This window comes from Misgurnus anguillicaudatus, chromosome 21, assembly GCF_027580225.2.
Source record: "Misgurnus anguillicaudatus chromosome 21, ASM2758022v2, whole genome shotgun sequence".
NCBI lineage: Eukaryota > Metazoa > Chordata > Actinopteri > Cypriniformes > Cobitidae > Misgurnus > Misgurnus anguillicaudatus.
Genome location: NC_073357.2, coordinates 43,659,964 through 43,685,908, shown reverse-complemented (window position 1 = coordinate 43,685,908; position 25,945 = coordinate 43,659,964). Strand labels below are relative to the sequence as shown.

The window sequence follows — 25,945 nt, the reverse complement described above, 5'->3', positions numbered from 1 at the left end:
AGTTATAACTCTAAGGAATTTAAACAGAGAAAAATGCTGGAATCTGAATCCGAACAATACGCTGTAGGTGTATTATGTATTTAAAGACCGGGTGTGTTATAAACACACTCACGCGTGTAAGCATGTGCATTGAAAATTATACGTGCCTAAGCAGTTTCGTGAGGTTTTCCTGATATTCAGCAAAACTTAATACGGAGGTGCATGAAAGTAAGATATAAATCTTGGTCCGTTTAGTCTGCCAGGTCATCTAATTAAAGCCGTAGTCCTCAGACAAAAGCAAACATTTAGTTTCTTAAATGCTGGGCGATGTTTGGATTCGTCAGGATGTCATGACTTTGGAGTTTCTATTGGTTGTGAATTGTGTAGTTTGCTTTTGTTCGACTCATCGGAAATCTTCGCAGATATCAGACGAGGCCCAATTTGAATGTGGCTAGCATGGCAAAAGAAATGTATGATTTAAGCGAGGCATCTCATTTGGAGAGATAACTGCATGCCCTTTTCATCTATTTGATTTCCTTTATCTTTACTATATAACAAAGGCAGATAGACAAAGGAACAATGTGAAATGAACTGACGAATCCAGTTTGTTTTTGAACATAGCCTCGTCTGACGAGTGTATGCAAATGAAGTGCATTAATATGCCTTCCTTGCTCCCAAGTCATTTCATTTTTTTTCTGATTAAAAAGGACATTTCGTATGGTTAAAGAGGTGTCACACACACACAGAGATGCAGAGTAAGTACCCAGTTCACATTTACACTCAAACACAGTCTGCATTATTATAAAGAGCATCTATAAATAAATAAAACCATTAATACATTAATTTGAAACTGGGAATTCTTTACGAGAGGCATCACTACGGAACAATTATCAGTAAAGTGCATATTTTCCCTAGTATAATTAGTGGAAACTTTACGCCGAAAGCCTTATCTCTAACGACACAAAGTCATTAAAATCTAAATACATCTGCTCTTAAATATCGGCATGCCTGACGCATATCTGAAAACGCCTCCAAACCATTTCTGCAGAGCACTAAGCACATATGGGGGCAATTCGTCAAAAACGCATACGCTTTAATTCATAAAGATGAAAAGATTGTGTGTTATGCACTACACACATGCATCTTTTTTCTATGTGATTCATCTTTTTATTAGACTCTTTTTTCCTATGCATATTAACAAACAAATTCAATTCGAATACCAGTGTTAGCATATTTTTTCTATATTATAGCAATACATGTCCGTTTCCTACATTTGTAAGTTCTCTCGCCTCTGTTAGAAATGCTAATGCCTCACCTATTTGGATCAGTGCCATTGAGTCGTGGCCCACAGCTTGTAGGCCTGACAGCAAACACGGCAGAGGCTCCTCGTCCCAGACCCCCGGCTCTCTCTCTCTTCCCTAGCTGGGGCAGCTGGGTTAGGCAAGAGCTAGACGAAACGATGAAGTCTCAGCGGTCTGATAGTACCTGTCACACGTAGTGTAACAGCAGCAGCGTGCTCTAATTAACGCGTGCACCGCCGCCGTGTCTCATGAAAAGCCACCGAGACTTCCTTTAGTGCACTGTCACACAGGGCCCAGTGGCATGCAGCTTTACAGTCTGTGGTTAATACTCAGCCTTTCAAACAACATGGCAAAACAACCGGATTTATGCCTTATCTTAACCTCACTTTACCTCACGATCTTTTCTCTTCTGCAAACTCTGCAATCCACCTCTTAATTAGAGGGTGCAGATGCCACAATCAGACTGTTGTCCTCCTGTCCTTATCTTTTCTTTGTCGAGCAGGGCCATTGTTTCACAAATCAGAGAACACGACATGTGATTTGTGCCGCTGCCGCCGTGTGCACAACCCAGAGAAACGTTTTAATGGTTGTTTATTTCTTAGCTTAAATATCTACCCTAAAATGCAATAAAAATGCATGGGATAATTGTAACAAACTGTTAATTTGCACAAACATCTATGTCTTAATTCAAACATTAGACATTTTAATAGCAATAGTACTTTTAATTGCAGATCAGAGTAGTTTGTGACCGTTGACATGACTTGTGAAACTCTATACTGTATGAGACACTGGGGCTTTTCTGGCTGAGAATAATATTGCACATTTACTAAAGGGACCTTTATGTAACTATGTAAAACCAAAACCTTCAGTGCACTTTCAAAGTGACAAAAGCGAGGCAACGTACAGGCTGCTAAACAAAGGTGTATCTAAGATATTTGAACTGATTGTGGTTTCCAAGCCTGCAGTAAGCATTGCAAGATGCATGATTATGCTTTGCATTATCTCTCTGTGTCAGAGCTGGCATTCAGATAGCTTTCTGGAGGGCCACGTTTTGATTTTGGGACACCAAGGTGAACGCTGCTAAATTGATGCCTTTGCGGCGACAAAATATTACATTAAACTTCAGGTACCTGTGCTAATTCACGTCCTTGAGCAGGTCCTCTAGCGGCTTCTCGCAAATCAACACGGAGGGCAGCAGCAAGGTTTCATTTAAAACACACATACGTATACACGAACTTACCGACACACACAAGTAAACTTCAGCCTTGAACAGCCTCCGTACAAAGTGTTTTAATGTGTATGGCTAACCTCAAAGAGGACATAAAACACATCTAATCCTTAAATGTTCTTGATTACACAGCATGTTCAAGCTTTAAATCAAATAAGAGAGGGCAGATCTGGTTCTTTCGGGCTTCGAGTCTCGATTTAGCATAATTCCCGTGTCCTTGTTTGATAAAGCGCGTGTACATTTACGGAAAACAGAGCTTTTGGGCGAGGGATGGGTGGGGGGTTTATTGACAAGTTAAACAAACTATACTCAAAGTATTCGCAAGTTGGAATGGAAATAAAAAAGATAGATTGCAGTGCCATTAGCTGGTCTGTTATTGTGAGGCGTTATCGACCAAAATCCATTGACTAATTACTATGCAGCAGATGATTAATTAATTATGAAAGAGGTCATCGCTATTGATAAATCAATCATTATTTACAGAAAGTGCGAAAGTCAGTTTTATTTCCACCCGATCATTAATGGCCCCGGAATGAAAGAAAATGGGAGGAAAAAACACAAGCTGGAAAATGGCTGCCATATGTTGCATTTTTAATGGATGGAAACAGCGATACATGCTATGCACTTATGGGAAGAAGGCCAGACATGTACAAAAACAAAATCATAAATGGATAGTCGCTTTGTGTGCTTATCAGTGAGGTTTTATCTGTCCTCCTTTCGACTTCGTGTTTAGTCTGTTGCAGGTGGTCTTCAGAATACTTTTAATTAATCCAATAAAACGCGGCTTGTTTTTCTTCCTCCCGATGCTCTTTGACTGAACTGGATTATTAGTGGCTGTAATGAGGCATTAAGCAAAGGTTTCCAGCACAAGACCGAAACTGAATCAAACAAAGAAACACACACGGAAAGGACAAACTCGTTCTCATCCAGCACACGGCTCGTCGCATGATGCAGGCTGTTTTCTTATTTGTGGTTAGACAGTAGGTGACCTAATTATACCTAGTTTATGGGTTGCGACGCCACCACAGTCGAATTGTTACAGTCGCAAATACATGTGGGTTGGACTGCCTTCCTTTCTGAACTGTTAGCTCAGCCCTCAAAACTCTCTGTCTCTCCTGGTCTCTGTTTCTCACAATATGTTATTGAGAGAGTCTTAAGAGAGCATTTCAACAGGTAGTTCAGCTTACAGCTCATCTCCACAGATCAGTATGAGTCCACGAAAGGATGAGCGGCGAGAAAAATGCTGCTCCTTTTATCCCGAGCGACTTGTTGGGAAGCCAGAAGAGAGAAGATCACCGAGGGAGTAAAGAATTCCCACAGTTCATTGTCCTGGCCTGCTGCATCATCACCCTCATCATCATATAAAGTCGGCCTGAAGCTCAAAGCCTCCCTTTATGTTTAACATTTGCGCCATTATCCTGAAACCAGCAGATGTGCCTGCGTGCGTGCGCGTGTGTGTGAGCATGAGGTACAATATAGTAGTCACAGCATGTCAAGTCTCCTGCCTGTAGCTCTCAGGCTGGGAGAGAGGAAAAAGATGGATAACTGTGCGCATTTGTTAAATTGTAGAGGTGGGTTTGAGTGGGATAATTAAAAGGAAAATGCTGTAATGTTCAAACCCCTCACAAAGAAGGCTGGAAAGAAAGTCAAGTGACCAGTGTTCAGGCTTTATCCTAAAACATACTTTAGTAAAGGTCAAAGCCGTGGCATAATTAATCTCGAAAACTTTCCCTTGTGGTAACCACCCACTACTATGAAGAAAATAAAAGGTTGTAATTGTACACGAAGTGATGGCTCACAGGAAAGTATGACTGCTTTTTTCATAGATCAGGAGCCTCCAAAGAGCTCTCAGTTATGGTTTGTGTAATAATCAACTTAAATGTTAAAAATAGACAATTTAAACAGTTTGAGACCTATACAAAAATCCCTCTTCGTGTATTCTCAAGCATAAACAATTGATATATCAAAGACATTTGATTTGTGATTCATCCATCCGTGAGGCAATGAAAACACCATTTAAGATCAGAAAAGATCATTTAACCCAGTTTGACCTAATAGTCTTTTGGCAGTCCAATTAGAATTGTGTGTTAGAACAGAACAGGACAAAGATGTGCCCTAGTGGCAAAGCTGAGCGAGCCGTGGTCAAATCACGCATGACTACACCTAAGTATAGAAAAAACGGACAACAATGAACGCAGTGTGGAGATGAGCAAAAAAAGGGGGCATCATTCAAGCCTTACATCATCTCACCCACTCAGGACAGTAGCTTTAGAACAGAGACAATACTACCAAATACAAAAAACAGGCCTTGTACTGCCCGGAAAGATTGGTTAATGGCTCTATTAAAAAAAAAAAAACACGCCATTGTGTTTTCAGTGAGGTCTGTGTATCTGAACTCTTGCCTTTAAGGGAATCTAAAGAGGACCTGAATAATTGCGATATGAAGCTGTATCAAAATCACTTATTTGACAGTCTGAAGGTGACAGTCTGTTCTCTCTCGACACTCTCTCTATCTCCCAGCTGCGGTGAACAAAGATTACCTTTGTGGAAAACTTAAATGTCAATGTAACCCCCAAATAAGTGAATATCAGAAATAATTGCTGTTTTCTTCTCACACACGCTGGTTTTGTGCGCATGAGTTTTGCATAATGACTCCAACAAGGGGTGTTGTTTTGACAGGTGCTGAAATCGAGTCGAGAAGAGAGGGAGACAAGGTTCAATTTAGTTTGTGAATCTTTTAATTGTTGCATGGCTAATTAAAATAAAAAAGAGAAAAAGCGAAAAGATGTGACTCTGAGTGTTTAACGTTGCTTGTGTGCATACATCGGCCCCAAATCGGGCCACCGAAGCCGCTCGGTGTAACACAGGAGAGAAAAATTGCTGCTACTCGAATATACTCACCAGCTCTTCACAACTCCAGCCTGTAGTTTGGAGTTTTCACAAAACAAATGTATGGCTAATTAGAGATACTCATTAGAGAAGGCAAGTCAAGTAATTATTTTACATCATGCCGCTGTTAATTGAATGATTCTTCAATGTCTTTTGAAAATATCTCATTTTTTGTCTCTCCTACTCTCTTGTACGCGCACAGAGACGATAAGACTATAAACAGGTAGCGCAGCCATATGCTCTTGAATGAAAAAGCACTTGTGTCGTGGCAAATGGGCTTTTTAAATATTGAACCGTTGCATGTCTTTTTAATATGGCTGATGTTAAATCTTCTTTATTCTGTCGCTTTGATAAACTCCCGAGCTAAACTGAGAGAAAGTTTCAGTTTTGTGAGAAACTTGACTGCGTTATGCAACCGTTCTCCGTCCATACAGCATGTTTTTTAAAAAGCAGCCCTCTCACATCCTGTTTAAGAAAGCCACTAATCTTATCAAAGCCATCAGGAAGTCAGAGTTGACTGGAAATGCTCATGACTCTTTGTATATGCTACAATAATTTTTTTTCTCCCCTTTCTGTCTGTTATTTCGTATTTTTGTCTGCTGTTCTATTGTTGGTCTGTAAATGGTAAGAAAGTGCACTAATGCTGTTTTTTCATACCCGGTAATCACTACTGAGAAGCAGTCAAACTGTATGGAGGGTGACTCTGTGTTAAAAGGCCTCTCTTCATTAAGAGAAAAGTGTGCTTTATTGTGGGCTAATTGTAAGGGGAGGAAGTGTGTGTGGAATGGGTGGACTCTGGAGAGAGGGTGGAGGACCTCGGGGAGATCAGGGCGCATGTTTATTTATCAGCCTTTATCGGAAATGGTGAGGCCACGCATCCCAGCAGGATCAGAGAGAGAGAGAGAAACAATCAGTTTTACCACAGGCCATGCAGAAAACGTTTACTTGACTGCCAGTGTTACGCTGACACACGACTATGATTAAACGACCAAATCAGACCTGGTCAAACCTCAAAGGCTTTTCAAAATAAAATAAAAAGATCTGTTCTGATCCACACTACAAAAAATGCATCTACTGCTTTTTATATGCTTACACAATTGCAACAAAACAAGCAGGTGTTATTAGGGGCGATTTTCCAAATCCTAGATACATTTTCAATTCTAAGGTCACGAATTGATTCGATTCTCAATTTTTACTTTTTTATTTGAAAGAAAAGGTTGCTATGCCATTTTTAGACTAGACTTTTATGAAATATAATATCTGACCTTGAACCCGAAGATGCCCTGCCGTGTTAGTCGTGCTGCCAGTGGAAAAATATGGTACACGCACACACCTGATAAAACGAAACTTCCTGTCAGATGAACATTACTGTCAGTATTTTGCACCTTAAAAACGCGCTTTTATTACCGTCAGACGAGATTGTGAGACTATACCCAATAAGTCATGTTTAAATGCTGTTTTCATAACTCTTACCCCAGATTTCCACCGACTGCGGAACGGCTGCGGATCCGCTGCGGAACGGCGGCGGAGTCAAACGGTTTCCATTCAAGTCAATGTGTGTATTTCCACTAACCGCGTTCCGAATCCGTCACAGCTCCGGCCCTCCGCAGCCCTCCAGAATAAATACGCAGAGCTTCTATTTTTGCCGGATGCTGGACAGCCAGACAGGGCGGAGCCATGACTATATCGCGTGATCATACCTGAATTCGCGAGATCTCGTGTTGTGATCTGGGCTGGTCCAGGAAAACGTCATAATTTAACATCATAATGGGCGGAGACAGAACTAGATATCACGTGAATTTGCGAGACCCGTCACTTCAGCACGCAGCCACTCTGCATTGATGGACGGCGGAGTGCGGAGCCGTAACGCAGCAGGGCCGATCTGCAGCCGCTCCGCAGTTGGTGGAAATCCAGGAATAAGCAACTAAAATAAGTTGCTCTGCATGTTCTGATTGAGTTCAGCTCAAGGCGCGTGCTGTTTTTTGTTTCCCTTGTAAAGGGTAAAGAGCAGCTCGCATGGTGTCTCTTGCATCTGCCATGCTATCTTTTAACTGGCTGTGGCTAGTGAAGTTAGAGGAGGTCGACTCGCAGCACTTAAAACGTGTTTTTTCCACTTGGCAAGCAGACCGGACGTGACATGGAGATGTGGCAGCATCGACGATTCCATTTTTTAATTCGAAGTTCTGACTTAATTTCGATCGAAATTGTGGCACCCTTATTTGTTATACTCTTAAGTCTTTGACATAGCCTTACTTATTTTTACAGAATGTTCTTTACATTACAAAGAGTGATTTAATAAATATATGACCTAAGTTGGGTTTTCACAGCAGTGTCATATATTTATCTATGCTTCATTGGGGAAAAAAAAGCAAGGAACCTAGTTCCCTATCTAATCGTGCACTGTACATGATCCACTCTTCTAGTAGCAATCAATGCCTATTCAAACCAATTCAATGTGCATAGGGCCAAATGTCAGATTCTCAAATCAAAGCCCACTTGACCTGGACGACACTATTTGTTTTAAAAAGGCCGTTCCACCTGTGGCATTTGGACATTAGCGTTTAACTGGTTAAGAAGACAAGGCATGAATTGGCGAGAACACCGGATTCCAGACGTCTCGGCTCACTCAGCCCCTCGTTCTTCTTCCCCCTGGCTAGCTTGACACATTCTTATCCTCCTCTCTGCCCTCTGCGACCTTGAACATGATAACACATTCATCCTCTTTGGCGAGGGGCTGCCGAGGTGACCCGTAGTCAACGGCACAGGAGCAAAGATAAGTTCATAAAGCCAAGGATGTTTTAGTGAAAAATGACCCGAGTCTGTCCCGTGAGATGGGGGGTAGACACGTCGCTCTTTCGTTCTAGCGTGTGTTTAGGGATTACACTTACTCCTTTCTTCATCTGTTTTGGTTTGGTATAAGCTGCCATGTTAACATGTTGTATGCGTTACCATCGCTCACCAGCGCGCTTCGCGCCTTGATCTCCGTACGAGCGTTGCCTGGGAGGTCGCGACCTCCGTGTGCAATCTGGCAGTCAGAAGCTACACAACAGCTGGAGGAGAAGATAGGAGAATTTTATAGTCTGTTTATACAGCTTGCTTCAGACATAAATTATATTAAAACAGGCATACGTGTACGGAGAGTATTCTTTATGGAAAAAAGATGCTGGTTTTCGCTCGAATTAGTGGGAAAGTAAGAAAGCCTGTTGAGGCAACTGCACCATAACAATGCACAAAAGTAGTAACCATGTAACACCTGGGCTGCCTGTGTAAATCTCTCTGTCTTACTAAAATGGACAGTGGTGGTGAGCGCATCAGGTCTCTGTCACCTGTTTGGCTGTAACCAAGCGGATCACTGAGCTCTGCCTGTCTAAAACACTTCATGCAGACCTGTGTCATCTCTTGCCTTATACACACACTTCCACGCACAGACACCCTTAACCTCTCCAAGGCCTGACACCATCACCCAGCAAACAGTATAGAGGTTTAATCTCTAACTCTCCGCCATTTCAAAAGTCCCGACTCTTGTTTGTGCACCCCCCCTCCTCCCGATCTTTCCATCCCTCCCTTTCTCTCCCCTTTCCATATTTTCTCTCCTGCATCTGATTAAGTTAACAATGTGGCGTTATTTGCATGCTGATTTGGCGAGGTCCCTCTCCTCCCCGCTCGCTCTCACAAACACAGGGGCTGGATCACGGTAATGTGATAGCACAGCAGCCAGCCGATGCAATCTCTACCCCTCCTCCAAACCCAGGTGTGTGCTATCCACTTCCCTCTTGATTCCCTCCACGCTCATATTTTAGTCCTTTATTTTTCCAGTCGTTATATGCCTTGTAAGGATTGTATTATAATCAAATCTGCTGAAAAAAAAGGTTGATGGGAGGGGGGTATATCCTGTCTTTTTATATTAATTATAGAGCGCGGCTGATGCGAATGTATTCCGAAAGCATCTTCAAAATAGGTCGGCATACAGTTTTCTATTCTTATCACATTTAAATGTCAACATGGTGCAAAGCTCTACAAATTAGTTCAGGCAGACTTCAACCCCCATTTAACATTTAAAGCTCCGCTCAGTAAGCCCCCGATGTGTGATTCAAATCAGTTTACACACACATAAAAAGGGAAGCAGGGCGTCTTTCAAACTTCTCATTTCAATACTGATATTATTGCCAACCTTTTGCCAGAGAATAGGCTGGCAGAGAGGGAAAAAGAGCTACGAGATGAAGCAACAGAAACAATGCATTAGCTTTCATGAATTATATATCCGCCTTCATTCTGAGCAGAATCGCAGATTTTCGGAGCCTATGCATATATCCTAGATGGGAATGAATAAATCACGACGGTGGGGTCATTCCTTTTTACATGCATTGAGAGCCGTATCTGGATAATAATGTCCACATAAAACACTTACTGTGGCTCATTTGGAATGCAAGCGATGCAAAAATTCGCCCAGATTCTCATATGTCAATGGAAATGTCCTGAGGAGAGCTGCTGTATCAGGACATTTATTTGTTACAGAAGATGGCCAAGGCGAATATTGAAGGACTGGGCTATTTTTGATGACACTCGAATTCTGGCTGTCAGATAGTGTCTTTGGGCAAATATGCAAAGATTTCTGCAACAAAGTAAGAAATATTTAGACTTTATATGTACTTTGAATTACATAAAATTACGATTTTACTAATACTAGAGTCCAGCTAGTAAATAACCACCAGGTTTTTTTTTCTTTCTTGGATTAGAGCAAGCTGCCCTGGTCCACCATTGACTCAGCATTATAAGGCAAAGAGGCTAAGGCCCCACGGGATGAGTTTCACACCTCGAGCTGTTTTATGCCAGGGAGCGCTATGCATGACCCTGCAAGTCTGCTCCAGACAGCCCTGGAGGAGCACTCGCTAGGCGTGTGAGGATAGGACGTGCTCCTCACGCCTCATTACCCAGACCTCCTATCTGAGTCCCCCAGTCTCCATCGGCAGAGCGGAAACAGCTACGGACGTGGCTCCGTGGTCTCGTATACCCATTCCTTCAGCAGAGAAGGCTGGCAGAGAGAGAGACTTGTAGCCTAGCATGCTTTTCCTATCCAAAGTCCTTTGGCCAAGACTGGTGTTCATGTCTTTGAGCAGTCTTGCCTCAAAGCTGCCATTAACCAGCTGTCTTCGAAACCACCATCTTACAAGGCCTCAAAACCTTGGTGCTTTTTATTACCAAAAAGCTTTGGCCGGATGTCAAATATCGAGCCGGTCCAGCCACAAGAAACGTTTATCTGATCCAAATAGTCGGCTTTAAAGGTAGTTATCCTTCCTTTGGCCTCAAACTTGACATGCAGGTGCAAAGCCCTCACCTTGTCTCATAAATGAAACACAGGCCAAGCCTCAATCCCTGTCTGGCTTTAGCTAGAACAAGGACTTTGAATGTGCTAAAAAGGCTATTCGTTCTAAATGTGTGTGCTGGGTGTGCCTAATATGTCCGCAGCCAAATGTCAAAAGAGTTATATATCCCTTTATGCACAGAAGGGCCCTGAGGGCTTTAATTGACTATGGTGTAAAAGGAGTTAAGGAGGGGTGAAGGAACATGATGAAAATGAATACTGTTCATTATCAGACAAACAGAGCCCAATGGCGCTCTTAAAATTGGCAGGGAGCGAAGATTTCCCAATGTTAAAGCACATTTCTCTACCGAGTAATTATCGGACTGCACTTTCTATGGCATTGTTTCAGAATTATGAAGAATTATGAATTTTTCAGATTTAATGTGTGTGAGTGGCAGAGGGCTGCCAACTCAGGCCTGTGTGTGTGTGTGTGCTTATAGCTCAATTCATAGCCTGCACTTTGTGTAATTAAGTTAATGTGTTAATGTAGGTATAAATGTAAGTCTGCTTTTATGAGATTACAAAAGTCAGTCCAAACATTTAAAGCTTTTAACTTAAATACAAATGTTCTGTACATTGCTAATGTGTCTAAGGTTAAGTCATTGCCTCTGTCCTCAGTTATTATACCCTATATGTAACCCTAATGTTGTCACAGAACAAAAATGTCAAAAGTCTGTACCAATACCAGTAAATCTTCACAAAAACTAAATACACAACACTATTTTGCTAATAAAGTTAAATATTAATATACAAAATAATAACATAAAAGCATTGCCATTCTGTATTTACTTTCATTTATACATCAAGCATAAAATGTATTTGTTGCTGAAAAGGTGTTCAGCAGCTGTTGTCTGTTGGGGTCTTTCATGCTGATGAACATCATCCTCAGTCTGCTGCTTTGAAAGACAAATGCAATAAACTTCAGAAAGACAACTGATACATAGATGCATATACAACATTATACGACTGGCACCAGCCGAATTACCATTTTTAAATTATTATATTTCATTTAGAAATTACTACAAAGATTAAAGTACCTCCATATTAAAGAGATAATGACAAACATTGCTAGCATACATTCATTATTTTCCAAAACAAGAATTTTGAATATACTGTCATCCAAAAGCCTCTCCTGTGTACAATTAATAACCATCTTTCTGTTATCTCATTTATTTAATCCCTATTAGAGTTTTTATAGCATTTAATGGTTAATAAGTACACATGACTGTATGAGCATAAGGCCCACTGGCCCTGCACTAACCATCACTTTTATATATTTTAACACAAAATCTACACAAAATGACACATAATGTGTTAAATAGCAAAAAAATGTAGAGTGTATATGTCATTTTTTTGTGATTAACTGTTTTCAACACAAAATCATCATTAAAGAACATTGTGTGAAAATCTATGTCAAAGAATGAAATGAAAGTGAAATTGATGAGTGAAAATTTTAGCCTGGATTTCACAGGCGGTTTTACATATACTAAACTTAGACCGCCTCCTACAGGTAGTCTTGGGGTTCGGTGGTGCGCTCCCTGGTCCACATTACTTTTTTTACTTAAAAAATTTGTAAAATAAAAAAAATCAGCAAGGTTAGGTAGCCTATACTGTATGTCATGTAATATCTACATTATGACTTTATTTTATATTAGCCATTGAAAAACTTTTTTTGGCTAACCGCTTGGTTATATCACCTAATAATACACACAAGCCAAGCTGACAAGGTATGTTATGTGCCCATCCTAGTTTACACACAGTTTATATAGACAGTTTTACAATCTCTCTTATTTCTACTTTCCAAGTCCCTCTCCTTCCTGATGCTTGTGATATTTCCACTCTCTGCGCGGAGCTCTACGACTGCCTGGCAACTTCAAATATTTATCGAATCGAGGAGGGGAAGAAAGAGCCCTCTCCATCCCGCTACAGTCATTTACCAATTATTTTGAGTACCTGCTGACAGGTACGTGTCACAGTCAGCTACCCTTCCCCAGTCCTCTTCCTCACATGATTTACCTTTCCCCCTGCTGAGGAGGAAGCAGCCAAGCTACAGGCGTTGGAGACAGAGGATGTGTGGCAGAAGAGAGCTGCTGTGGCATACAGCTGAAGTTCCCACGCTTTGATTCGGGAAATGGATGATTCGCTGTTAAAAAACCCTCTCTTTGTCAATGCAGGCGAGGCAGAGAATGACAGAAGAATGGCAAAACGTTGAAGCGAACCAACAATTGGGTCAGAATAGAAAACAAGCTCATTAAACCAGGAGAGGAATTTACCAACAAAACACCTATCAAGGTCTGTCACTGTGTGTTCTAGTTGGTGCAGAGTGAGCGTTTGATAAAGAAAGAATCAATGTAGACGGCTATAGCATCATGCACATTTTCTGTATTTCAGAGTACATTAGTTCTGTTTCAAACATGGGGAACTTAATACAGCGTTTCCTTTGCTTGAGCAAAAGACTTGTGGTGCATTCACACCAGCCACGGTAGAGGCGGCAAAAACGCGCTATTCGCGTATAGTTGGACGCTTGAACATTTAAGTTTACTTGCTTCATTCGCACGTGAAAGCCGCGCATAAAATTCTAGTCATTCGAGACATTCACGTGGAAATTCGCGTAATGAGAGGGGTTTCTGCGACTCCGTTTCTCAATGTCAAGGATACTTCCTTGGCAGGACTAGTCCTTACAAGTCACTTCCTTCAGAGGATAGGCGAGGCTCCTCTTAAGCATTCGGAGAACACATAAATGGAACAGGCTAGCAAGTGCACATCATTGCGTCAATGAAAGGTGTGCTTTCGGCGATGCGCGCATAGGGTTGTGGGTGATTTCAGGATACACATATGCATCCTTTCCTGTATATGGAATATTTCTCGAACGCAGGACTCAGTCCCTGGCTGAAATTCCGAGGATCCTCGACATTGAAACAGTCCTTCGATGGACGTCAATGACGTAGCATCCTCGAAATTCTGGCTTCCGAGGATCCTTCCTTGACATTGAGAAACGACCACTGCTCGCTTCCTGTAATCACGTCACTACTGCAGCAAGGTCCTGATTGGTTAACGCGGCGCGGAAATCCGCAGAAGTTCAGATTTTTCAACTTGCGCGTTCCCCAGCAATGCTCAATTCGCACGGAGCGCGCAGCAGGATGCCTAATTGTGTCTTTGCATTGACTTAACGCGTAAATCACTCGCGCTTGTCGCCTGTACCGGGTCTGGTGTGAACCCTGCATTAAGCAGAAAAACCAAGTATGTTTCTTAGGTACACTGTCAGTAAAAGTGATTAAAATGGTCCCTAGCTGTCACACTGGGGCAGTACCCTTTAAATAGGTCCTAATATGCACCATTTTAATGACACACATTTGGTACAGACACGTACCTTTGAGGTATTAATTTGAACACTTTACATATGTTTAGAAAGGGTACCACTCCAGTGACAGATAGGAACCATTTTTTATCTTTTTTTTTTTGACAGTGTCGGTAATTGTGCATTTGCCAGGTTTTGGATGTTGCACGCAGGAAGCTTGTTCTTGTCATTTTTATGTGTGCAAGAGATGTGTGTAGGCCACAAAAAGACATTTCTGCTCTCATCCGGGCAAACTAAACTGAACAACTCTCCAATGTGTGTGTGTACATTTACAGTATGTGTGCGTGCACCTCCTCGAGGGGGTACTTCACAATACTATCAACATTCTCCGTGCTCCAAATTGTCTGCTTTCTGTCTTCAGAGAAGCAGCGATACTTTAGGAAAAATAGAAACGTAAATGAAGATAAGAGACTGGCTAAGTAGGTACCTGTATTTTCTCTCCCTCTCTCTTTCTGAGATTCAGTGGCTGGATTTAAAAGGTAATCTGACATGCAGGTGTGAGATTATCAGGGGAGAGGAGCATGGGACCCTGGGGACTGAGATGATGGAAAGACTATGAATCTGGGGGACTGTTTTCTGCCCAACTAAGCAATACCAGCTTGCTTTGTAAAACACAGATCCTATAAAACATAAAAGACACAAAGCGAGAAGACTGCACAAAACTGTCTATGAATGTGAGAAAAATAATTTGGGGGCCAAATGTTTTGCTTTTAATTTATGCTTCTTTTGCCACTTCGTAAAATCGTACAGATGGAGGACAAGAAAGGATCGGGAAGTGTCACAAGCCCAATACAAACCCATGTAAACCATATGAGCACCACAGCTCAATGTGTTGGAGCATGTGCGCAAACCATGGGGCCACAGACCTAACAGGGAAGCCAAATCTTTCAGGAATGTCTTTGTATTTTGGCTATTCCTTCAAATTCTCAGTTCTTACTTTTAAATCACTACTCTGACACTATTAGTACACAGAGAGGTGTTGCCATTGTGTGAAGCTTGCAGAATCTCTTTCTATTTTTATGTGTGACCTGCAGACCAAAGACTTGTCTGCCTGTTGTGGTGTTTAGTGTTTTTCTGCTCTGGGTGCCTCTAATCCCACAGCCTGCCAGTGACCCGGACCCGCTGCATTACGATCCTATCGGCCCGTGTGTGATACGCCTCTAATTGAAAAGGCCCTGCACCATGTCTAAACCTCTTCTTGCAACTCCAGCGCATGTTATGTCTGCATGCGGAATCGGATCTCTAAGAGGCTTATGAGTGCGTGTGCATGTTTGAGCGAGTGTGTTATGTTGCGGGCACGCAAATGTGTGTGTGTGTTTACGTGTGAGATACATATAAAACAGAGTGGCGGAGTAGACTGATATTTGAAACAGCCAAGCAATGGAAGGAATTAACCACCTTTACTTGGTTTTAATTACAATGAAGTCCACCTCTGTAGCTGAGCACTAAAAATACACGCTGGGTTTCCCTGTGGGACTGAAGTTAGCAGGCCTTACGGCAGCTCATACCTCAGTGCAAAAAAGAGAAAGACACACACACACACTCCAGAACCTAAGCCACAACACCGAAAATGGAACAGGCCATATGTCCTTTCTGTGTATTTTGGGATCTCAGTCTAATTCAATCAGATAATGCTACAAAAATGATATATTAAAAAGAAAGAAACAGAAGATAGGAGAAAAAAAATCAAATTTGAAAGCAGAGAGCAAAATGCACAGGGGAATATGAGATGAATCCAGGTCTTAGGGGTGTTCCAGCGAGTAAAATAAGGTTGAACCTCAATAGGATCAACATTCAGGGCAAAACTGCAATAAAAGTAGAAATGTGACAGGGAAAATGATCTGTAATTAGGACAAACAGCACTAAAAGCAAGTTCAAAGATAATTGTTTTTTGGAGGGGTGTGTGACTGACTGCTAGGATTCCCAGGGTGACCAGTTTGCTTGCGTGAAGATTGAAAGAGAGAGAGAGAAGGAAAGACTAAGCGATGAAAGTAAAAAAAGATGAAGGGCTTTGCTGAAAAAGGTTAAGAGGCAAGAAAAAAAAAACTCAACAGCAGGACAGAAAGAGAAAAAAATAATAATTGAGAGAGGGGGTGAGAGAAAGTCACTGAAGGTGAGATCAGACCATCTGAATCTGAAAAAAGAAAAATTAAAACCGAGTGTGTGAGAGAAAGTTAACAAAGACACCCTACCGAACAAGCACCAATCCATCATAAGACCAAGCATAAAAAACAACAAGTGTCCCAACACCCTTATCCCCACATACATCTCCACACAAAGACTGCTATTGTTGTTGGTTTTCACAACACTATGGCCTTTGATGGATTCTGCGAGCTAAAGAATAGCAACACAATAGATGGCAGGGGTCAGGGTATAAAACGCATTATGAATTACATTTTTTATGTTGGCCCCACGTTTGTATTAATCACCTGAGCAGGGTGTTGCATTCTCAAGGAGATTCAATGGTCATAAAGGGGAGGGACCTGTTAGATGTGCTTCAACTTTGAATGCACTTTCTTTGTCTGTTTGTATATTTGGAAGCTGAAGAGCAGCAGGAAATTATGATAACAATGTGAAATGTTATACGTGACACAGTTTACATTTTATTTTCAAAACAGCCACTTTTTTTTCAGTTTCCTGTCCCTAAAATGAAGTCACACTTGGCCGTGTGAAACATAAGCATAATAGCGCTTGAACTGACTCAGGCAAGACCTAAAAATACACACAATGACAGTTAGATGAGCAGAGACAGATAAAGAGAAAGAATGGCGTGTGTGTGTATTCTGACTTATTTCCCACATATGCCAATAACGGAAATAAACGGATGTGTGAGTTAAACCTTAATGTCCGTGAAACGTGTCCTGCTATATTTAGTATTTTTTTGTAAAAAGCAGCCGTGGTCTTTTTACTTCGACTAAATCTTCTCTCGCAACTGTGTATCTGTCTCTATCTGTGCATGCCTAAAAAGAAAAGAAAAAGGGCAAAAAAACAGTTCATCCGTGCAATTTTTGCAATTAAAAAAGACACAAAAATAATTATTCCGCAGCACACTCGAGCGACACATCCTGAATCCAAGAAGCACGGATCACGTGTTTAATAAAAAGGTTAATCAGTTGTTAATCAGAGGATTAATAACTTGTTATTTTCTTTACAAAACCATTAATATTATGCCATAAATATTTAATGCTGATGGGTGTGTTTTTTTTTCTTTTTTGTTTTTTATTGGGTAGGGAAGAGAAGACGGTGCGAATGAGTAATCCACACGCTAATGTGCATTAATCATGCTTTGTTAAAGACAAATAAATTCCTTCATGTTTATTAATACAACCTCGGAGACAACAATACACTTTACATTATTTAGAAAGTTATTAATAAAGCATTTATCATCAGTGCCAATAAAGGACAAAGTCCTCAAGCACTGGCATTCAGGACAAGGATTGTTATAAATTAGAAACTTATATTAAAACCTCAAAAAAGCACGAGTTGACTGAACTTCAACTTCTGTAGGTTAAAAGGAATCCAAAAAAAATGTTGCCTTTCTGAAAAGAATTTGCCCTGCCAATCTGCTAATCAAAGCAAAACAAATATTGTGTTTCTCTCGCTCCACTTGTTTGAGCGAATATATAACATTCCCAAAATACCCAGTCCTGGTTCAAATGTAATTAAATTGCGCCTTTAGTAAAAACATGCAGTGGTTCTCCAATTAGCTCTGTTTATGTCATTCAAAAAATAAAAAGAATTGCTGGACTTGGGCATGCCCAAGGCACTGTCGCATCCCAGAATGATGCAACGCCTTTGTGTTCGGTAGGATGAACGTCATCGCAATAGTTTAGTTTTTGGTCTTAAGACTATTGATGGATAGAGCAGAGTACACAAACAGTGTGGGTGTTTTGATTGAAGTGAGTTAAAAATACAATTCCATTGATTCCAAGTGTGATAGTGTTTGAACAACAGGAAGTGTGAGAGGTGTATTATGGTGGCACAGATTCGGTGATTGAATGATTAAAGAACTTTACGCTGTGCTTTGTAAAAATAATGATGTTCGTATGTGAGGATAAAAATATTTGATTTAAATTGCTCCGTAACTGGTGAGCACTGTAGTTAAAGGTAAAATGCTAGACTCTTTACAGGCTTCTTGTTTCCCGTCGGTTATCTGGTTCTCCCTGCGGTTTTAAGCATCATATTGAAATTAAATTGTTTTAGCCATTTACAGGGTTAGTTCACACAAAATGAAAAAAAAAATCTGTTAATTACTCACTCTTATATCATTTCAATCCCATGTGACTTTATTCACTGCAGAACACATGTGGAGAAATCTTGAAAAATATTGACTTATATATATACAGTGAGGAAAATAAGTATTTGAACATCCTGCTATTTTGCAAGTTATCCCACTTAGAAATCATGGAGGGGTCTGAAACCGTCATCGCAGCTGCATGTCCACTGCGAGAGACACAATCCAAAAAAAAATCCAGAAATCACAATACACGATCCCTTTAAACTATTAATTTGTATGACACAGCTGCAAATCAGCATTTGAACACCTGTCTATCAGCTAGAACCCGGCCCCTTAAGGACCTGTTAGTCTGCCTTTAAAATGTCCACCTCCACTCCATTTATATCCTAAATTAGATGCACCTGTTTGAGGTCTTTGGCTGCATAAAGACACCTGTCCACCCCATACAATCAATAAAGCCGTTTCTCAATATGCGTTCTTGTCTGTAAAACGTCATCAGTCGCGGCCCAAGTACTGTTCCAAAACAAAGTTCGCATCAGGCCAAGTTCACATAAGATCCCCGGATGTGTTCTTGATCCGCCCATTTTATCGAGGATGCATAAGGAGGTGACTTGTGCGGACTTCTGACAGCCAAGTTTCCCAGAATGCATTTCGCGTCAACGGCAATGAATTCGAAATATTTGAAATATTTAAGTTTTAAGAGGTGTTTAGTCGAGAATATAGATTAATAAACTTCAAATATGTGGTCAGTTAGTAAAGATAGCGCCTACATTAACATTTCCTTTTCGATATGTGAGTTCCGGTGAATCAGCGGGTGGTCAGCGGCGTGTACACCAACGAGGGCAGCCTCACCTCGGCAACTATTTCTAAAATTTGCCACGATCTCAGTGCAGCTGCTCTGCCCTCCGGTGTCTAATGTTCAAACATAAAATATTCCCTTTGGATATATCTAACTGGCATTGTTTTGTCTCATCAATTTTTTCTCTTTATTATTCATAGTGAAGTGTTATTTGTTATCATTTACCTGATGGTAAAGTTAAGTTTCATGAATTAAATCATATAATATTTTTATATAATCTTAACACTGTATTAAATTACTGCGGTTTACTTTAACTGAGTGTTTTTCTTGTGTTAATTTCATGTTGTACAATCGTATATTATAGTTTAGTAGTATTAAAATAAACGGTTTATAATTAAATAAATAAATAAATGTGTTTTATATCATACTCCAGTTTGTAATAAATACATTAAGCTAATCAGCGCATTTACGTGTTGCCTCAACCACATATTAGGGTTTTTGCATTTAATATATTTTGTTAAAAATACATTAAAATAAGAATAGCCAGGACTGCACGTATTGGTTAGACTGAATGACGACCTCAAGTACTCTGCTGTTCCATTTGCAATATAAGCGGACTCGCGTCCTCCCGTCCTCGGGAGTTCGTTCTTCCGAGTCTGAACTTGCAAGTCCGAACTACAAAGGACGCAAGTCCGAACTTGGTATTGAGAAATGGCTTAAGAATCCAACTACTAACATGGCCAAGACCAAATATCTGTGTGGAGGGGTGGACCAAAATCCCTCCTGCAGTGTGTGCAAACCTGGTGAAAAACTACAGGTATTGTTTGACCTCTGTAATTGCAAACAAAGGCTACTGTACCAAATATTAACATTGACTTTCTCAGGTGTTCAAATACTTATTTGCAGTTGTATCATACAAATAAATAGTTAAAAAATCATACATTGTGATTTCTGGATTTTTTTAGATTCTGTCTCTCATGTTGGACATGCACCTACGATGACAATTTCAGACCCCTCCATGATTTCTAAGTGGGAGAACTTGCAAAATAGAAGGGTGTTCAAATACTTATTTTCCTCACTATATAAACTAAATATTGGCTCTTTTTCCATACAGTGAAAGTGAATGGGACACATTCTGTCTGTCACCTCACTTTGTGTTCTCTGAAATCACATAAAGGTGACGAAACGACAGAATTTTCACATTTGGTTGAATTATCTACAGCACATAAGAGACCACGAGTGAACCGACTAACACAATAGTTTATTTTCAATCAAAGTTGGCTTGTACTTTTTATCGAATAACTGAATGGATTTCTCACAAAATGCAATCCATCTACCTGTCAATGCATCCATCCATTCTTTCAACAATTCAGAGGTGGCCCTATGCTGTCAAAATATAAATAAATATAAATAATGCATGCCTACGTGTCTTTAATGAATATCAACTGAGAACAATTTGAGTGAAACCTCTGCAAATCTATGAGCCCGAGGCCAGTGGTGAATAATTGTTGAATAAAATGTTTGCTCTGAGCACACTCTCTTTCACATTAATAAATGGAAAACATGGTCATGACTCTATCCAGTACTCTGGCTTTCATAGAGTCCTTTGGTCCAGATGGACTCCGTCTGAGAAACAACAAGAAAATCGTGTCTACAATGCCATACCACGACGCACCGATCGTGCCACCCTGCATGGCATTTAAACCACCTTCAGTCCATTGTCTCCCTGAACAGAGAAAACCACAGAGAGAGAAAGAGAGAGAGAGAAGGTGCCAAAAAAGAAAGGTGGAGAAAGTGGGAGAGATCCATTTTGTGTTTCGTTTAAATGCTGATTTCATCATCGGACTAAAACACATAACTTTAAAAGCGAAATCAAATATTAAAAATGACAGGCGGTATAAGTATGGTGAGTGAGCCGGGGTCACGAAGGGAGGAGGCGCGGGCGGCTTGTCAGCCACTATCTGTCAGAGTGAATTAGAAACAATCAGGGGCAACTGAAAGAGAAGGTGATTGTTATTAAGCAGCGGGGCTGTGAGCAAGCTCCCCCAGATGTGGCCATGCATATAAAAGAACAGGAAGCCAGCAGTTTAATTCAGGAAACGCTAGCGAACACGGCCTGCACAAAGGGGGAAGGAGGAGGGAGAGGGATGAGAGCAGGAGAAAAAGGCCTTTTGTTACTAATAAGCTGGAAGTTACTTTGATAACAGGCAAGGGTTAGGCACCGGAATAAAAGCACCCCCCCCCTTCCTCTTCGCCTCTCTCGCTCGCCTGTTTCATCCTTGATTCATATTTTCAAGACGACAGACCGCACCAGTCAGTCAATATCTGCGGGGGAATATAATGGGAGTAGAGAAATAAGGGGTGAAATGTAGATAAGTTGACCTTAACAAGGGTGAGAGGAAGAGACAGCCTCGGCCATATATCAATTACCCAGCTGCGATCACACTCTGATGATGTGGGAGAGGGAGATGGACGACCCCTCCCTCCGCCATCCCCTGACAATCTCTCGCTGTCTGTCCGCCACCAGCTCGGGAAAACTCCTTGGAGGCAGCCATCATGGCCGCGGATTGTCGTCAGGGGCGACGGGGGGAGGGAGGGGATGTGTACAATATGTTTTTCAAAAGGAGCGGAGGCTTGATTTGAATGATAAGAAAAGACGCTAATCTGCTGTGCTATGGCCTCAAAGGCACATTCACTACGATGCTCGACCCACCCACCACACGGGAAATATGCCGTACACACGGTGACCCAAAAGGGCCTTCTTGTCACACATGTCTAAACATGGCCACAAAGTACCTACAAACACATCAAACATGACTACTTTCATACAACTCTGACGACGGTGACACGAACATGACAAACTCTCGGCTCAGAAACAGATGAGAGATGCGAAGGATTCTGGGTAGACGACGATTCCCTCTGATAGTTAGTGATTTTACAACATGCTGTTAATATATGTACGTTTGTATCACTCTGTGAGGTAGAGAGCGTCTCCAGAGAGTATTTTTGTTTGTTCTAACAAGCCTGTCATAAGAGACTGCTAACTTCGGCTATGCAAATACTTCACCAGCAGGAAAAAAATGAAGATTGTCATTTCGAAAAGTCCCCGTCTTTCTTTAAGCGACGGCAACGTTTTGATTTTCATTTCTCTTTGTAGTGAGAGATATCTATGGAAATTATCCCCGCCTTGAGATATTTTTGTGATCCTGTAATAGCTATAACTGTTAAATAAAAGCTCTGAGATAGAAACACATACAGCAGATTTTGAAGCGTGTCACGCGGCTCTGTTTTTTAAGCATGATGTGTGGAGCTGTGACTGGAGGGTTGTGGTGTTAAACATGCTATTGCTAAATATTACCTTAGGGAGTAACAGTGTATGTATATATATATAACACCTGAGAGAGGGAGAGAAAGAAAGATGTGAGGGGGAGTGGAGCACTTTACAAAAGAGATAGGGCCAGATAGGGGTTGATGGTGAAATAGCAGAGTAGCCCAAAAAAAAAGGATGCCACTTGGAGAAAGAGAAACAGTTCAGGAAAGAGGGGTGAGATTGTGAGATTGATAAAGTGACAATGGAGAGAGAGAGAGGGTCCATGCAGTCCTATCATTTCTTCTTCTCTCAGGACATGTCTTAGATTTCAGTGTGATTAGATAGTCAGGGATAGAGAGATGTTCTGAGGGAGTATTAGTAATTAATCACTACTGAAGCTGGGATTTCCACTCACACGGTCTCGTCTATACAGACACACACACACGGTTTCTTCAACCATTCTACAAAACACAAAGAGAAGGAAAAAACAGCAGAAAACCAAACAAATAGAAGTAAAAATAGCAAAAACAACAAAAACATTAAGCAGAGGCTTAAGAGGCAAACGGTTCCCTTTGTGCCGTGTGCTAATTATTACGGTGCCCATAATAGGCTCCAGTCTTCTCCGTAGACAATGTCTTCACACCTATCATTACTGAATGAAAGGGTGACCGTAAAAAAGTCCGGCGATCTCTGCTTGCAGCTCTCTTACCAGCCCTTCGCAGTCTTTTTCTATTTTTATTTTTTTATTTTCTGTACTATGAATAAATTTAGTCTGTCCCGGACATGAAAATGTCAAATACCTAAAATACACCTAGGCTAAATAGCATATTAATTTTTAATGCTCCTTCATCCTATGCTGCTATTCTCATATCTAGTATGTCTGCCAACAGCTGTTGCAGGCTCGCTCATAGGGGGATTTATAATCTATCTAAAAGTGTGCTGGAGCATTGTTCAAGAGAAGGGAGGAGGAAGACTTTTTATTCATGGGCTGGCTTTTTTACCCCTTATTTCTCTCTAAAAGACGTGAAAAATGTAAATCATTATTGCTTCTTTTCATTTTTTTTTATTCACACACTTCCTTCTAATTTTTATATGATCCAAAAATGCAAGGTGCAATAAAATGCACGATTTCTTTTACTATAGTGAATATTTCTCAGGGTAGGTTTATTTATGAAAGTCAATTTCTGTTTTAGAGTTCTTTTATTTAAACCATTTTACAGTTTTAGCCCAGGGAAAGATACAGTTTATTCGAAATACATTTAAAATAGCAGCCTGTTTGCTTTATAGATATATTTAACTATTAACTTAAAAAAACAAAAAAAACATGAAACAGAAAAAAGGCTATAAACAAAGAAAAAAAATAAAACAATTGTTGTGGCCAACAACAATTTTACAAAAGCAGTTTATTATTTGCTTTAAAGGCGGAGTGCATGATATCTAAAAAAACGCTTTGGAAAAGAGAGTCGAGACGACTACCAAAACACACTTGTAGCCAATCAGCAGTAAGGGGCATGTATACTAACCCAGTGGTTCTCAAACTGGGGTCTGGGCCCCCAGGGGGGCCGCGAGATGGTGCCAGGGGGGCCCCAGTTTTATGACATTTTATAAAATAAATTATTTTATCAAGAATTCTGTGTTCAATTAAACCTAAAAAATAAGACTAATAACCAACAGCACTACTTCGTATCATTTAATATGTTTTGTTTAATCAAAAGTTGAGTTTTAAAACAGTTTCTTGTCATAAATTTTCTTTGGGGGGGGGCGCAAAGGAATGCGCCATACAAAAGGGGGGCCGCACGTTGAAAAAGTTTGAGAACCACTGTACTAACCGACATCATTGCCTGGGTTGTGTATTTGTGGGGCGGGTCTATCAACAGAGGGTCCAGATTCTATTGGGGTAGGGGCGTGTTTGTTTAGGTGATTTCAACTAGGGCTGAGTATTGGAAAGTGCCTCACGATACGATACATGTTGTCATGATACATTGTGTCACAATACAATACAATACGTTGCATGTTGCGATGCATTGCAATAATTTTTCTTTTTTTATCAAAAATGTAAAAAATAGAGCTGATTTTTTTTTACTTTTTTTTTTAAGCCAAAGTGCTTCCACACGTCTGCTTTGAAACCTGCAGGTGTTTATACATTTTCTGCCCTTTTCTCACTTGTGCTAACTTCTGAGACATTGGCCGAATTGTCGTATATGACAGACAACTGGACAGCAACAACTACAGCAGCGGCGGAGGAGGTCGTTTGGCGCACACAGAGGAATTTGATGGGTTTTTAAAAATATCGAGATATTGAAATGTCGATACACTATCGTGGAAAAAATTATCACGATAGTTATCTGTGTCGATATTTTTGCACACCCCCAATTTCAAATGTCAACATTGGCTTTCAGAGATTATGGACCCTGCCTTTAAATTACAGTGACAGTGTTACCCCTCAAAAATGTGACAACTTGCCCCGACCTGACAACTATGAAAAACAGCCTCGACTTATATATGCAAGTTGTTAATATGCTTAAACGACAGCTGTTACGCAACTATGATGATACTAACATGTTTGTTTGGGGGACTGAATTCACAAAAACGTTCATTGAGGACACATTTAAACTAGGCTTTTTAAACCACCAAAAATTCTGGCTGGAGAAAACAACATCTGGACTTTTTCATAATCAAAACCTTAAAATACTACAAAAAGAAAGTCCAACTTTTCCACTTTCCCAAATAGTCTTCCCTATATCTTTTATATGTATTGAAAATTCATGCTGTCCACAAATGAAACATGTCAGTGAAAAGGCTTGAACTGGATTGAAAAGCAAATTGGAGAAGCGATTGCTCTAAAGTGGGCTTTTATATGTCATTTAGATGTTCGGCTTTAAGACACATTGCGGGAGAAGATTACAAGTGTTCAGCACAAAACGTGCTACTTCAAATGGACTGTCTGCTAGGGATCAGTCTTTAGGATCAGTTAATCTCATCCTGACACTGATGATTTGAGACCAGTGAGTAAGTAAACCTGCCTTATGTTACATATAACCACCGTCCAGGCACACAGATCTGTGATCTGTCCGTTTGAAGTAAATCTATGGATAAATGTATTTCCTGTGTTTGAGTGTGCATGTTAATCTGTTCCAGGTGTCACTTTGCTACAAATATGAAACATTGTGGTGCATAGGGTTCGAGTGTGGCGTGTGAGGTGACCTCTTGCTTACCTGATCACTCTAAATGCATACTGGTCCGGGGCCCGTCAGGTTGAAGAGACCGTGACTCACCCCGCCACTGAGTCTGTACAGCAACAAGCGATGGATGTAGTGATGAGTCTTTATTCTGTAAGAGAGATAGAGAGAGAGAGAGAAAAAGGATGTCAGGCCAAATGTAACAAATTCACTGAATCACAGCAGTGGCGCAGAGGTCAAGGAAAAGCACCCGAAAAAGGTTAAAGATGAAATCAAAGCCGTGGCTCAGAGCGCCGCTGAAAA

General features: G+C 40.7%; 1 protein-coding gene across 16 annotated transcripts in view; it reads right to left on the bottom strand.

The window, feature by feature from the left end:
* The window catches only part of znf536 (zinc finger protein 536), a 374,641-nt gene that overhangs the window by 107,678 nt on the left and 241,018 nt on the right, over nucleotides 1–25,945 (bottom strand). For 15 of the 16 annotated variants that reach the window (XM_055208275.2, XM_055208283.2, XM_055208292.2 and 12 more), the window contains one exon: nucleotides 25,679–25,793. The gene's annotated coding sequence lies outside the window, so the exon portion shown is untranslated. Of the gene's footprint in view, nucleotides 1–1,294; nucleotides 1,488–25,678; nucleotides 25,794–25,945 lie in introns of those variants that run through there. The other variant, XM_055208380.2, reaches the window with a different exon arrangement.